This window comes from Aotus nancymaae, unplaced genomic scaffold, assembly GCF_030222135.1.
Source record: "Aotus nancymaae isolate 86718 unplaced genomic scaffold, 86718_ANA_hifiasm-v0.15.2.pri h1tg000094l, whole genome shotgun sequence".
Taxonomy (NCBI): Eukaryota; Metazoa; Chordata; class Mammalia; order Primates; family Aotidae; genus Aotus; species Aotus nancymaae.
Genome location: NW_026988509.1, coordinates 562,161 through 577,543, shown reverse-complemented (window position 1 = coordinate 577,543; position 15,383 = coordinate 562,161). Strand labels below are relative to the sequence as shown.

General features: G+C 48.2%; 1 protein-coding gene across 1 annotated transcript in view; it reads right to left on the bottom strand.

Annotated features, from left to right (window-relative positions):
* Positions 1-8,703, bottom strand: part of LOC135271868 (collagen alpha-2(VI) chain-like) — a 34,606-nt gene extending 25,903 nt beyond the window's left edge. Inside the window, exon 1 of the mRNA XM_064369890.1 lies at positions 8,634-8,703. The gene's annotated coding sequence lies outside the window, so the exon portion shown is untranslated. The remainder of the gene's footprint in view (positions 1-8,633) is intronic.
* Between the last annotated feature and the right edge of the window lie 6,680 nt (positions 8,704-15,383).

Here is a 15,383-nt window from a genome sequence, read left to right as displayed (position 1 = left end):
TGATGAGAATGATGGTTTGTAGGGCATGACTCTCCAGACCCCTTAGATAGGAATATAGGCAAGATAAGAAAACCAGAACTTAGTCCTCAATATACAAAGAGTTATTGATATTCTTCTATCAGTAACAACCAGTTAGAAAACGTTGCAGAAAAAATGCTATTTACACTAGCAATAAAAACAACAAAAACTCAAGGAATTAACTGAATAAAAATGTGCAAGACTTAGGAAAAAAACTCAATTTTTTTTTTTTTTTTAGGAATATATTGGAGAAACAAACCTTGTTTTGGATAAGAAACCATCCCACTATCTTAAACTGATATTTAAAAATATCAGTTATTTCTAAATGAGTCTATAATTGAATGTAATTTTAATTAAAATTTCCAAGAAATTGTTTTTGCTTTTTTTGTGGATAGGAGTTTGCAAAATGAAAGTTTCACTTGGAAGTAAAAGCAAGAGTAGTTGAGCAAAATAAAAATAAAGAGTGATGAGAAAACTTGTGCTATCAAGTGCAAATGAAACAATAAAATCACAGTTTTGGTTTTGGTGCCGGAACAGGCCGATAGTACACACAACAATGGGCATAACAACACATGAGAGCTTAACAACACACGAGAACCTAATTAGCAACGCACGAGAGCTTAACAATGCACGAGAGCTTAACACACGAGAGCTTAACAACACACGAGAACCTAATAACACACGAGAGCTTAACGCACGAGAGCTTAACAACACACGAGAACCTAACAACACACGAGAGCTTAACAACACACGAGAACCTAACAATGCATGAGAACTTAACAACGCACGAGAGCTTAACACACGAGAGCTTAACAACACACGAGAACCTAATAACGCACGAGAGCTTAACGCACGAGAGCTTAACAATGCACGAGAGCTTAACACACGAGAGCTTAACAACACACGAGAACCTAATAACGCACGAGAGCTTAACGCACGAGAGCTTAACAATGCACGAGAGCTTAACACACGAGAGCTTAACAACACACGAGAACCTAACAACACACGAGAGCTTAACAACACACGAGAACCTAACAATGCATGAGAACTTAACAACGCATGAGAGCTTAACACACGAGAGCTTAACAACACATGAGAACCTAATAACGCACGAGAGCTTAACGCACGAGAGCTTAACAATGCACGAGAGCTTAACACACGAGAGCTTAACAACACACGAGAACCTAATAACGCACGAGAGCTTAACGCACGAGAGCTTAACAACACACGAGAACCTAACAACACACGAGAGCTTAACAACACATGAGAACCTAACAATGCATGAGAACTTAACAACGCACGAGAGCTTAACAGACGAGAGCTTAACAACACACGAGAACCTAATAACGCACGAGAGCTTAACGCACGAGAGCTTAACAATGCACGAGAGCTTAACACACGAGAGCTTAACAACACACGAGAACCTAATAACGCACGAGAGCTTAACGCACGAGAGCTTAACAACACACGAGAACCTAACAACACACGAGAGCTTAACAACACACGAGAACCTAACAATGCATGAGAACTTAACAACGCATGAGAGCTTAACACACGAGAGCTTAACAACACACGAGAACCTAATAACGCACGAGAGCTTAACGCACGAGAGCTTAACAACACACGAGAACCTAACAACGCACGAGAGCTTAAAAACACACGAGAACCTAACAACACACGAGAACCTAACAAGACACGAGAGCTTAACAACACACGAGAACCTAATAATGCACGAGAGCTTAACAATACACGAGAGCTTAACACACGAGAACTTAACAACACACGAGAACTTAACAACGCACGAAAGCTTAACACACGAGAACCTAACAACACACGAGAACCTAACAATACACGAGAACCTAACAACACATGAGAGCCTAACAACGCATGAGAACCTAACAACACACGAGAACCTAACAATACACGAGAACCTAACAACGCATGAGAACCTAACAACACACGAGAACCTAACAGTACACGAGAACCTAACAACACACGAGAACCTAACAACACACGAGAGCTTAAAAACACACGAGAACCTAACAACACATGAGAGCTTAACAACGCACGAGAGCTTAACAACGCACGAGAACCTAACAACGCATGAGAGCCTAACAACACACGAGAGCCTAAAAACACACGAGAACCTAATAACACGAGAGCTTAACAATGCACGAGAACCTAACAACACGCGAGAGCTTAACAACACACAAGAACCTGACAACACACGAGAGCTTAACAACACGCGAGAGCTTAACAACACATGGAACTTAACAATGCACGAGAGCTTAACAACACACGAGAACCTAACAACACAGGAGAACTTAACAACATGTGAGAACTTCGGCTATGACACGGTGGCCTCTCAGAATGGTGGAAGCAGGCTGGGATGGGGGCTCACCCTGTGACTGGAAATAAAGTTAATCCTACCTCACATGGTACACCCAAATAAATTTCAGGAACAGTAAGTATCTGAGGGCAAAACATGAACCAAAGGGTCTTTGAAGAAAACAGAATGTATAAAATGTCAATGAAAAATCGATAATTATTTAGTACCAGATACTGTCCCACATCCCTTCATTTACCATTCACCGTTGGACCTGTGACCTTGGACACAGGTACTATTGTCATCCCCACTCCAACAGCTGAGGAAACCAAGGCCTAGTGTAGGTGACTTGCCCAAGGCACTCAGCTGATAGCTGACGTCTGAAGTCTGGCAGTGTGGGCTCAAGTCTGCACTCTTGATACTGAGCTCCCACATATGACCATCATTCCAACAAAAGCAACACGTGCAGGCTGGAAGCGACTAAGAGCCAGCAACAATCTTCCCAATGTAAGACATGGTTATTAGGTGCATAATTATTCATAATTATTACATCTTGCTGTATCGAGCCTTTTATTAATATATAATGTCCTTTTCCTCTTGTAACCTTTTCTGATTGAAAGCCTGTTTTTCCTGATGTTAGCATAGCTACTCTTGCTCTCTTTTGGTTACTGTTTGCATAGCATATCATTGCCCATCCTTTCACTGTCAACCTATTTATATTTTTGGATATAAGGTGAATCTCTTGTAGAGAGCATATAGTTGAATTTGGCTTTCTAAATCCATTCTGCCAATCTCTGTCTTTTTGCAGAGAGAGTTTGGAGAGTTTAATCCATTTACATTTAAAGTAATTACTGATAAAGAGGGACTTCTTTAATTTTGCATTTGTTTTCTGTATACCTTATAGATTTTTTTTTGGTCCCCTCCAGTATTACTGTCTTCTTTTGTGTTTAATTTTTTTTGGGGGGGTGAAACATTTTAATCCCTTTCTCATTTCCTTTTTAAATTTATTCCTTAGTTATTTTCTTTGTAGTTACCATGGGGATTGCATTTAACATCCTAAAATTGTATCAGTCTAAATTGGATTAATACCAGTTTAGCTTCAATGGCATAATAAAACTCTCCTCCTTGAATGGCTCTGTCCCCAGCCCTTTTAGTTTTTGATGTCACAAAATTATACTGAGGAAGAAGACCCCCTTCTCCGAGCCTGTGCTTGGAGAAAAGGAGGAAGTAAAAGTTAAAAGTCAGCCAGATGAGGTCAGTGGAAGGACCGGGTGGTGCCACTGGCCAAGTCTAAAGGTTAAAGATTAAACCCCCTACTCTTAACCACAATCTTAGCTATAGATCACTGACATGGTTTGGAGGAATATTCCCCAGAAGGCATTGTTCTTGCTCAACTGCTCAGACCCCTACCTAGTCACGTCTCCCACGCTTGCCTAACGGATCACGACCCTCCCACATGTGTACCTCTTAGATTGTAAGCCTTTAAAAGGGCCAGGATTTTCTTTGTCAGGGAGCTTGGTTGTTAACGCTTTAGCCAGCTGCAGCTCCCAGCCGAATAAACTGCCACTTCCTTCCCCAGTTCGGTGTTTGAGAGGTTTTGTTCATGGCCGCTCTTGCTACAATACCTTTATACATTATGTGGCTAAAACTGTAAACTAATGTTATTTTAAAATAATTAGTCTCTTAAATTATGTTGAAAACAAAAAGCATTACACACCATTGTTACAGCAATACTAACTTTTATAGTTGTCTATAATTTACCTTTACTGAGATATTTACTTACTTAGAGACAAGTCTTGCTCTGTTGCCCAGGCTGGAGTGCAGTGGTGTGGTGATAGTGCACTGTAGTTCCAACCTGCCATGCCCAAGCAACTCTGCCCCCCCAGCCTCCGAAGTAGTTGGGACCACAGGTATGCGCCACCATGCTCGGCCAATTTTTAAAATTATTTTTATTTTGTAGAGACAGGGTCTCCCTATGTTGCTCAGGCTGGTCTTGAACTCCTGGGCTCAAGTTATCCTCCTGCCTTGGACTCCCAAAGTGATGAGATTACAGGTGTCAGTCACTATTCCTGGCCGAGATCTTCATTTCTTCATACAACTTCGAGTTACTGTCTATCATCCTTTTATTTCAACCTCCAAGACTCCCTTTGGCATTTCCCATAGGGCAGGTCTAGTGGTGATTAACCCTCTCAGCTTTTGTTGATCTGAGAATGTCTTAATTTGTCCCTTACTTTTAAAGGACAGTTTTGCTGGATATGGGCTTCTTGGTAGACAGTATTTATTTTATTTATTTATATACTTTTGAGACAGTCTTGCATTGTCACCCAGGCTGGAGTGCAATGGCGTGATCTCTGCCCCTCTGTCCCCCAGGTTCAAGGGATTCTCCTGCCTCAGCCTCCCAAGTAGCTGGGATTACAGGTGCCCACCACCATGCCTGGCTAGGTCTTGAACTCCTGACTTCATGATCCAGCCACCTTGACCTCCCAAAGTGCTGGGATTACAGGCATGAGCCACTGCACCCAGGTGACAGTTTTTATTCTTTTAGCACTTTGGATATATTGGTCCACTGCTTTCTGGCCTTCAAAGTTTCTGATCAGAAATCTGCTAAGTCTTATTGAGGATTCCTTACATGTGATGAGTCATTCTCTCTTGCTGTTTTCAAAAGCTTTGTCTGTGGGTTTTGACAATTTGATTAGAATGTTTCAGTGTGGGTCTTTAAGTTCATCCTGATTGGAGTTTTTTGAACTTCTCAGATGGTCATATTCATGTCATTCATCATATTTCAGAAATTTTCAGCCATTATTTCTTTAAATAGTCTCTCTGCTCCCTTTGCTCACTCTTCTTCTGGGGCTCCTACCATGTTTATGCTGGTTTGCTTGATGGTGTGCTACAGGCCCCTTAGGCTCTGTTCACCTTTCTTCAATCTTTTTATTTCTACTCTTCAGACTCAATAATTTCCATTGTCCTACTTCAAGTTCCCTGATTCTTTATTCTGCCTGCTGAAATCTGCCTTTGCATTTCTCTAGTGAATTTTAAATTTCAGTTATTGTACTTTTCAGCTCCAGAATTTCTTTTTGGTTTCTATTTAAGTTTTCTAGCTTTTTATTGACATTTTCATTTGTTCCTACATTGTCTTCTGGACTTTCTCCACATTTTCCCTTAGTTATCTGAGTACCTTTAAGATAGTTCTTTGAAAGCCTTTGTCTAGTAGATCTACCACCAAGTCTTTTTCGCTGACAATTTCTATTGGGGTTTATTTTTTTTTCTTTGAAATAAGAAAGTTTCTTTGTATGTTTTGTGAAATCAGAATCTCTTTCCTCCCCAGATGTTGCCAGTTTTTCTTGTTTTTATCATTTTGACTGTTGTAGGCTGTCTCTGTGCTAGGGATCAACATAAAGTGTAAACTTACGGTCTTTTTAGGTCTTTTCTGAGCCTGTGACTTCCCCTGAGCAAATACAATGACTTTTTAATTTTCTCCAAATATATGGTTGCTTTTCAATCTGCTAGACTTCAATGTCTACCTCTCAAAAGGAGAAAATAGAAAAATGAAGGGAAAAAAGGGTGCCAAGCCCTTTCAATCTCCGGGAAGTTACTTCAACCAGAGGGAGAAGGGCTTGCAATGATGGGGGCAGTTGCAACAACAAAGTCTGTGTCAACAGATTTTGAAAGGTCTACGTTATACAAGACATCTTTTCAGACCACAAGGGAGTAAAGTTGAAAATCAGTAACAAGAACATTTTAAAAATCACAAATTTGTGCAAATTAAATACCTTGTTAAATAACCAAGGATCAAAGAAGAAATCACAAGGGAAATTATAAAATACTTAGAGATGAATGGTAATGAAAACATAAATTTAAAAACTTGTGGTACATGAAAGCAGTGCAAAGGGAGAAACTCCTGACTATACATGCTTACACTGAAAAAGAAAGATCTCAAACAGGAACTTAACTTTACAATGTAAGGAACTAGAAGAAGAACAAATGAAACCCCAAGCTAGCAGAAAGAAGGCAACAATAAAGATCAGACCAGAGATAAACAAAACAGAGAACAGACAAATAATAGAGAAAATAAAATACAACAAAAGTTGGTTCTTTGAAAAGATCAACAGAATCCACCAGCCTTTAGCTAGATGGACTGAAAAAAAGAAGAAAATCAAATTACCAAAATTGTAAGTGAAAGTGGCAACACTGTTACCAATTCCACAGAAATAAAAAATACTGTAAGACTACTACGAGCAACTACATGCCAACAATTTGAATAACACAGATAAAATGGAAAAATTTCCAGAAACACAAAACCTATCAAGACAAAATCATGAAGAAATAGAAAATCTGAATAGACTTATAACTAGCAAGGAGATTGAATCAATAATCAAAAATCTCCTGACAAAGAGCCTCTGGACCTGATGGCTGCACTGGTGAATTCTATGAAACACATAAAGAACTAACACCAAACCCTCTCAAATTTTTTCAAAATACTTGAAGAGAAGGGAACACTATTTAACTCATTCTTGTGAGGCCACCATTACTCTGATACCAAAGCCAGACAAAGATATTGCAAGAGAAGAAAACTGCAATTCCTTATGAAAATTGATGCAAAAATCCTAAAGAAAATACTATTAATAGTAAACTAAATTCAGTATCGTTTGATACAATTAATGAATTGACCAAGTGGGATTTATTTCTGGAATGCAAGGATAGTTCAACATGCAAAAAATCAATCAATGTAACACACATTAACAGAATGAAGGAGGAAAAAAAACCTCTCACGTGGTCATTGCAGTTGATGCAGAGAAGGCATATGACAAAATTCAGTAGCTTTTCGTGACAAAAACGTACAACGAATTAGGAACAGAAGGAAACTACCTCAACATAATAAAAGCCACATTATATGAAAAAGTCACAGTGAACATCATACTCAGTGGTGAAGGACTGAAAGCTTTTCCTCTAAGGTCAGAAATAAAGAAAGGATGCCTGCTTCACTGCTTCTGTTAACACTGTACTGGAAGTTCTAGCCAGAGCAATTGGGCAAGAAAAAGAAAGAAAAGGCATCCAAATTGGAAAGAAAGAAGTAAATCGTCTCTGTTCACTGATGATTTGACCTCATATGTAGAAAACCCTAAGAATTCCACTAAAACTGTTGTAACTAATAAACAAATTCAGCAAAATAGCACAATACATAGTCAACACATAAAAATCAGTTGTATTTCTGTTCACCAACAATGAACAATCCAAAGGAAATTAAGAAAACAATTCTATTTACTATAATATCAAAAAGAATAAAGTACTTAAATTGACTTAGGAGGTGAAAGACTGTACGATGAAAACTACAAAATATTTCTGAAAGAAATTGAAGAAGACGTTAAAAAAGACATCCTTGTTCATGGATTGAAATACTTGTCAATATCACCCAAATTCCAAATATGGAATCTTAAGGGACCCCGAATAGCCAAAACAGACAAACAAACAAACAAAAATCCTTAAAGAAAACAACAAAGCTGGAGGACTCACATCTCCTAATTTCAAAACTTACTACAAAGCTGCAGTCATCAACAGTGAGACACTGGCATCAAGACAGACATACAGACCAACGGAATAAAATAGCCCAGAAAGAAACCCTTGGACATACGACTTTCGAGCAGGCTGCCAAGACCATTAATAAACACAGTCTTTTCAACAAATGGTGTTGAGAAAACTAGATGTCCACATGCAAAAGAATGAAGTTAGACCCTCACCTAATACCATACATAAAAATTAACTCAAAATGGATCTGTGCCCCAGATCTTTAGGTTTTAAGACCTAAAACTTTAAAACCCTTCGAAGAAAACATGGGCAACACCCTCATGACGTTGGTTTGAGCGATGATTTCTTGGGTATGACGATAAGGGCACAGGCAACAAAAGAAAAAATAAATAAACTGGGTGACACCAACATTTAAAAACGTTCTTTGCGTCTATCTAGTGACAGGACACCATCAACAGAGTAAAAAGGCAACCCAGAGAATGAGAGAAAATATCTGTAAGTTGTGTATCTAATAAGAGATTAATATCCAGAATATATAAAGAGCTCCTAAAATTCAACAACAATAAAAACAACCGACCTGATTCAAAAATGGGTCAAGGACTTAAACAGGTATTTCTCCCAAGAGATATATAAATGGCTGATAAGCACGTGACAAGATGCTCAGTGTCACTAATCACGAGGGAAATGCGTCAAAACCACAATCAGGTACCACCTCACACCCACTGGGATGGTTAACATAAAAAAAAAAAAAACCAGAAAATGACACCTATTGGTGCGGATATGGAGAAGCTGGACCTGGGTGCCCCGCTGGTGGGAAACCAAAATGTGCAGCCACTGTGGGAAACTGAGGCAATTCCTCAAAAATACTAAAAAATCGAATGATCCGCAATTGCACTTCCGGGTACACACTCGAAAGAACCGAGAGTAGGATCCGGAAGAATCGTGTGCCTGTCTTCACAGCGGCGTCATTCACGGTGGCAACTCGCGTGTGCAGGGACAGACGGATGTGGATAAACAACAGGTACCCCGTGCAGTAGGACATGATGCAGCGTTAAAAATGAAGGACGTGATAACATACGTTACCGCATGGACGGATCTGGAGGACATTAAGCCAGTGACAAAAGGAGAATTTCGTACTTTTTCACTCCTGTGAGTCACCTGAGTGGCCAAATTCGTGGAAGCAGAGAGCGGCATGGTGGCTGCCAGGGGCTGCGGGAAGGAGCGGTGGAGCTGGCGCTCCATGGGCTTGCGTTTGACAAGAACGTCCTTTAGGAACCTGGGGAAATTGACACTAACGCGGTCAGTGATTAAATAGCCCAAATAACCCTGAGCTGCACAAAACCGAAGACGCGCGGAACGAACGGCAACCAGGCGTCATCCTCATCCACGAAACGGGAGAGGAAGCAGTGCTCCCATCCGCCGTGGAGGCGGGTTCCGCCACCTCCGGGTGCGCCTCTGTGGGAGAGAGCTGGACTCCCACGGCCCAGGCCGCGCTGCTCCGCTGGGCGGGGCTGGGGTTCGCATCCCGGGCGGCCCCGCGCAGCGAGCGCCCCGAGGGCCGGGACCCCTGCTCGTTGAGGGGCGCCCGCAGCAGGCCCCGACTTTGCGTAGCGCGAGAGGCCGCGGGAGGCAGCAAGTCAGGGCGCAGGGCCGCGTTTAAACCAAAGCGTCTCTTTCCTCCCTTTTTTTTTTTTTTTTGGCAACGTCGTGGTCTCGGCTCCAGGCTCGGCGCTCCCAGAGCGCTGGGATTACAGGCGCGAGCCACCGCGCCCGGCCCGGCCTCCCTTCAAATAATCTCCAGAGCGGACGCGCGAGGGGCACCCGAGCCAGAAGAAGAAGGAAACGCGCGCGCCGCAGGCCCCTCCGCTCCGGGTGTGGAGCCCACAGGGCGGGTCCTCGTCCAGGGAGGGAACCGCTCACAGGCAGCGATCCGCGTGGCTGCCGGCAGTGGAGACCCGGGCCCGGGGCGGGTGGGGGCGGCCGCGTAGGGGCTGGGGTCGCTGTCAGCCCGTGTCCCGCCTCCCCGTGGAGCCGCCCCCGTCCGCGGTCTCTCCTGGGCCTGGGGGCTCCCGTCGGGGAGGGCGCAGCGATGGGGCGTCGGCTCCACCCGCGTTCGCGTCCCCGCCCTCCCCGTCCCGCCCTCGGGCACCCAAGGCTCCCCCGCCCCCGCCCCCGCCCCCGCCCCTTCCCTCCGAACCCGGGAGAGGCCCTGCGCCCCCGGAGGTCCCGCTCAGCCGGGCGTCTTCCCCGCGGGCGGGAGCTGGACGCAGGCCCTGGGGAGGCGCGCGGTGCCGGGGTCCTCCGGGGAGCGGGGGTCCCAGCGCGGAGCTCGGGCGCGGAGAGGGGCCCCCACCCCGTCCAGGCGGGCTCCGCCCCAGAAGAGGCCGCGGGGAGGTGGCCCGGGGCGCGGGCCGAGGGCTCGGACCCCGGAGACGCGGGGCCGCCAGGGCGGGGAGGAGCCCGAATCCTCGCGCGCCGTCCCTGGGGCCGGAGTCCCCTTCCCGGGGCCCGAGGGACGCAGCCGTCGCCTTCCCGAGACTCGGGGTCGCCGCCGCGGGCCCAGCGGCTTCCAGGCTGGGGGCTCCGGGACGCGCTCACCTGGTCCCGAGGAGGCTCCGGTCCGGACGGCCCGGGGCGCGGGCGCGAGGAAGCAGGAGGGAGGGACGGGGCCGCGGCCGCCCACTTTATACCCGCCCCGCCCGCCGGACCCGGCCCGACACCAGGAGGCGCTGCGGCCCCGCAGATGGGACGGGCGGGGCGAGGGGGGACCGGGGGGGGGGGAGAGGATGGGGGAAGGGGGGACCCTCGAGGAGGGCGGGGCGGGAAGAGGCGGAGCGGCGGGGACCCCTCGGCAGCCCGGGCCGAGTCCCCTCGCCATCCCCTGCCCGCCGCAGGCGCTGCTTGGACTTCACGTCCCCGCCCCTTTTCCCGGGCGACCTGGCGGGGCTGTGTTACCTCCGGGGCTCTGGGTGTTGGGGACCGCGCCCCCCCACGCCCGGCCGAGGGGGCCCTAGGACTCGCCCCTCGGTAGGAGCTGCCCTGGGGGGTGCAGGCTTCTTCGCGCACCCCGTGTGGACCCCGCGAGAGGCCCTGGGCGCGGGTTCGGGCAGGGCCCGGGCATCGGTGACCACCCCTGCCAGCCTTTTCCACGGGGGGGCCTGTGCTGGGCCCTGGGACCACCGTGAGGCCCCCACCTGAGCCCAGCAGGGGACGAGTGAGAGGGGCCCCTGGGAGGGCTGTGCCTGGGATCCCCACTCCCCACCCTGCTCACAGCCTGGAGGTGAGGTGCAGGCTGGGCTGGGGAGACGACCCTGGGCTCTGGGGCCGGGCCCCCTTCAGAGCTGTCCCGGAAGGGGGCGGAGCAGTTGGGGTGAGGCCCCCCTTCGGATGAGCAGGTTTGCAAACAGCTGCTTTAGCCCCTTCCCCAGAGGAGAGGGTCCCTGAGCTGCGCGGTGGCCCTTGCGCCCTCTGGTCTTCAGAGCCTTCTCTCTCTGCCCCTGAGGACAGGCCCCCGCTCATCTGTCTCCTTTCCTGGTGGATGGTAGGTTGGCTGGGGTGGGGGTCTGTGGCGGTGTCTTGTGCTCCCAGTGTGCCCAGGCGGTGGGGAACTTCCCAGTGTAGGGAGTGGAAAGCCACCGTCCACCGGATGCCCGGGAGCTCGTCCCCAAATGCCCCTGCCTGGCGTCCACAGGGCCTGCAAGGTCCACCCCGGCCCCAGCCTGGAAGCTAATGGCCTCCCGTCTGTCCTGGTGTCTGGACTCGGGCTAGACCACTCCACAGCTCGTGCCAGCTGTGCCTGCACCACCTTTTACGGCCCACACCTCCCACGGCAGCGGCAGGCACATCCATCCTCTGCCCAGCGGGCCCTTGAGTGGGTGGTGGTGCCTGGAGCCAGGGGTGTGAAAGGAGAGGTGGCGTGAGTGTGCAAGTGAGTGTGTGTCTGTGTGTGAGCATGTGGTGTACTGTCTGCATCTGAGTGCGAGTGTGTGTGCATCTGTGAATGTGTGTAGTGTGTGCATCTGTGAGTGTGAGTGGTGTGTGTCTGCATGAGTGTGTGGTGTGTGCATCTGTGAGTGTGTGGTGTGGTGTGTCTGCATCTGAGTGTGAGTGTGTGCATCTGTGAGCGTGAGTGGTGTGTGTCTGCATCTGTGTGTGTGTGCATCTGTGAGCGTGAGTGGTGTGTCTGCATCTGAGTGTGAGTGTGTGTGCATCTGTGAGCGTGAGTGGTGTGTGTCTGCATCTGAGTGTGAGTGTGTGTGCATCTGTGAGCGTGAGTGGTGTGTGTCTGCATCTGAGTGTGAATGTGTGTGCATCTGTGAGCGTGAGTGGTGTGTGTCTGCATCTGAGTGTGAATGTGTGTGCATCTGTGAGCGTGAGTGGTGTGTGTCTGCATCTGAGTGTGAGTGTGTGTGCATCTGTGAGTGTGAGTGGTGTGTGTCTGCATCTGAGTGTGAGTGTGTGTGCATCTGTGAGCATGAGTGGTGTGTGTCTGCATCTGTGTGAGTGTGTGTGCATCTGTGAGCGTGAGTGGTGTGTGTCTGCATCTGAGTGTGAGTGTGCATCTGCGAGCATGAGTGCTGTGTGTCTGTATCTGTGTGAGTGTGTGCATCTGTGAGAGTGAGTGCCGTGTGCATCTGTGTGTGCATCTGTGAGAGTGAGTGGTGTGTGTCTGCATCTGAGTGTGAGTGTGTGCATCTGTGAGTGTGAGTGGTGTGTGTCTGCATCTGTGTGAGTGTTTGCATCTGTGAGCGTGAGTGGTGTGTCTGCATCTGAGTGTGAGTGTGTGCATCTGTGAGAGTGAGTGCTGTGTGTCTGCATCTGTGTGAGTGTGTGCATCTGTGAGCGTGAGTGGTGTGTGTCTGCATCTGAGTGTGTGTGTATCTGTGAGCGTGAGTGGTGTGTGTCTGCATCTGAGTGTTTGCATCTGTGAGTGTGAGTGGTGTGTCTGCATCTGAGTGTGAGTGTGTATGCATCTGTGAGAGTGAGTGCTGTGTGTCTGCATCTGTGTGAGCATCTGTGAGCGTGAGTGGTGTGTGTCTGCATCTGTGGTGTGTGCATCTGTGAGCGTGAGTGGTGTGTGTCTGCATCTGTGTGTGTGTGCATCTGTGAGCGTGAGTGGTGTGTCTGCATCTGAGTGTGAGTGTGTGTGCATCTGTGAGCGTGAGTGGTGTGTCTGCATCTGAGTGTGAGTGTGTGTGCATCTGTGAGCATGAGTGGTGTGTCTGCATCTGAGTGTGAGTGTGTGTGCATCTGTGAGCGTGAGTGGTGTGTCTGCATCTGAGTGTGTGTGTGCATCTGTGAGCGTGAGTGGTGTGTGTCTGCATCTGAGTGTGAGTGTGTGTGCATCTGTGAGCGTGAGTGGTGTGTGTCCGCATCTGAGTGTGAGTGTGTGTGCATCTGTGAGTGTGAGTGGTGTGTGTCTGCATCTGAGTGTGAGTGTGTGTGCATCTGAGCGTGAGTGGTGTGTGTCCGCATCTGAGTGTGAGTGTGTGTGCATCTGTGAGCGTGAGTGGTGTGTGTCTGCATCTGAGTGTGAGTGTGTGTGCATCTGTGAGTGTGAGTGGTGTGTGTCTGCATCTGAGTGTGAGTGTGTGCGCATCTGAGCGTGAGTGGTGTGTGTCTGCATCTGAGTGTGTGGTGTGTGCATCTGCGAGCATGTGGTGTGGTGTGTCTGCATCTGAGTGTGAGTGTGTATGCATCTGTGAGTGTGAGTGGTGTGTGTCTGCATCTGTGTGAGTGTGTGTGCATCTGTGAGCGTGAGTGGTGTGTGTCTGCATCTGAGTGTGAGTGTGTGCATCTGTGAGCGTGAGTGGTGTGTGTCTGCATCTGAGTGTGAGTGTGCATCTGTGAGTGAGTGGTGTGTCTGCATCTGAGTGTGAGTGTGTGCATCTGTGAGTGTGAGTGGTGTGTGTCTGCATCTGAGTGTGTGCATCTGTGAGCGTGAGTGGTGTGTGTCTGCATCTGTGTGTGTGTGCATCTGTGAGCGTGAGTGGTGTGTGTCTGCATCTGTGTGTGTAGTGTGTGCATCTGTGAGCGTGAGTGGTGTGTGTCTGCATCTGAGTGTGAGTGTGTGCATCTGTGAGTGTGAGTGGTGTGTGTCTGCATCTGAGTGTGAGTGTGTGTGCATCTGTGAGCGTGAGTGGTGTGTGTCTGCATCTGAGTGTGAATGTGTGTGCATCTGTGAGCATGAGTGGTGTGTGTCTGCATCTGAGTGTGAGTGTGTGTGCATCTGTGAGTGTGAGTGGTGTGTGTCTGCATCTGTGTGAGTGTGTGTGCATCTGTGAGTGTGAGTGGTGTGTGTCTGCATCTGAGTGTGAGTGTGTGTGCATCTGTGAGCATGAGTGGTGTGTGTCTGCATCTGTGTGAGTGTGTGTGCATCTGTGAGCGTGAGTGGTGTGTGTCTGCATCTGAGTGTGAGTGTGCATCTGCGAGCATGAGTGCTGTGTGTCTGTATCTGTGTGAGTGTGTGCATCTGTGAGAGTGAGTGCCGTGTGCATCTGTGTGTGCATCTGTGAGAGTGAGTGGTGTGTGTCTGCATCTGAGTGTGAGTGTGTGCATCTGTGAGTGTGAGTGGTGTGTGTCTGCATCTGTGTGAGTGTTTGCATCTGTGAGCGTGAGTGGTGTGTCTGCATCTGAGTGTGAGTGTGTGCATCTGTGAGAGTGAGTGCTGTGTGTCTGCATCTGTGTGAGTGTGTGCATCTGTGAGCGTGAGTGGTGTGTGTCTGCATCTGAGTGTGTGTGTATCTGTGAGCGTGAGTGGTGTGTGTCTGCATCTGAGTGTTTGCATCTGTGAGTGAGTGGTGTGTCTGCATCTGAGTGTGAGTGTGTGTGCATCTGTGAGCGTGAGTGATGTGTGTCTGCATCTGAGTGTGAGTGTGTGTGCATCTGTGAGCGTGAGTGGTGTGTGTCTGCATCTGAGTGTGAATGTGTGTGCATCTGTGAGCATGAGTGGTGTGTGTCTGCATCTGAGTGTGAGTGTGTGTGCATCTGTGAGTGTGAGTGGTGTGTGTCTGCATCTGAGTGTGAGTGTGTGTGCATCTGTGAGCATGAGTGGTGTGTGTCTGCATCTGTGTGAGTGTGTGTGCATCTGTGAGCGTGAGTGGTGTGTGTCTGCATCTGAGTGTGAGTGTGTGCATCTGTGAGCGTGAGTGGTGTGTGTCTGTATCTGTGTGTGTGTGCATCTGTGAGAGTGAGTGCCGTGTGCATCTGTGTGTGCATCTGTGAGAGTGAGTGGTGTGTGTCTGCATCTGAGTGTGAGTGTGTGCATCTGTGAGTGTGAGTGCTGTGTGTCTGCATCTGTGAGCGTGAGTGGTGTGTCTGCATCTGAGTGTGAGTGTGTGCATCTGTGAGAGTGAGTGCTGTGTGTCTGCATCTGTGTGAGTGTGTGCATCTGTGAGCGTGAGTGGTGTGTGTCTGCATCTGAGTGAGTGTGTGTGCATCTGTGAGCGTGAGTGGTGTGTGTCTGCATCTGAGTGTTTGCATCTGTGAGTGTGAGTGGTGTGTCTGCATCTGAGTG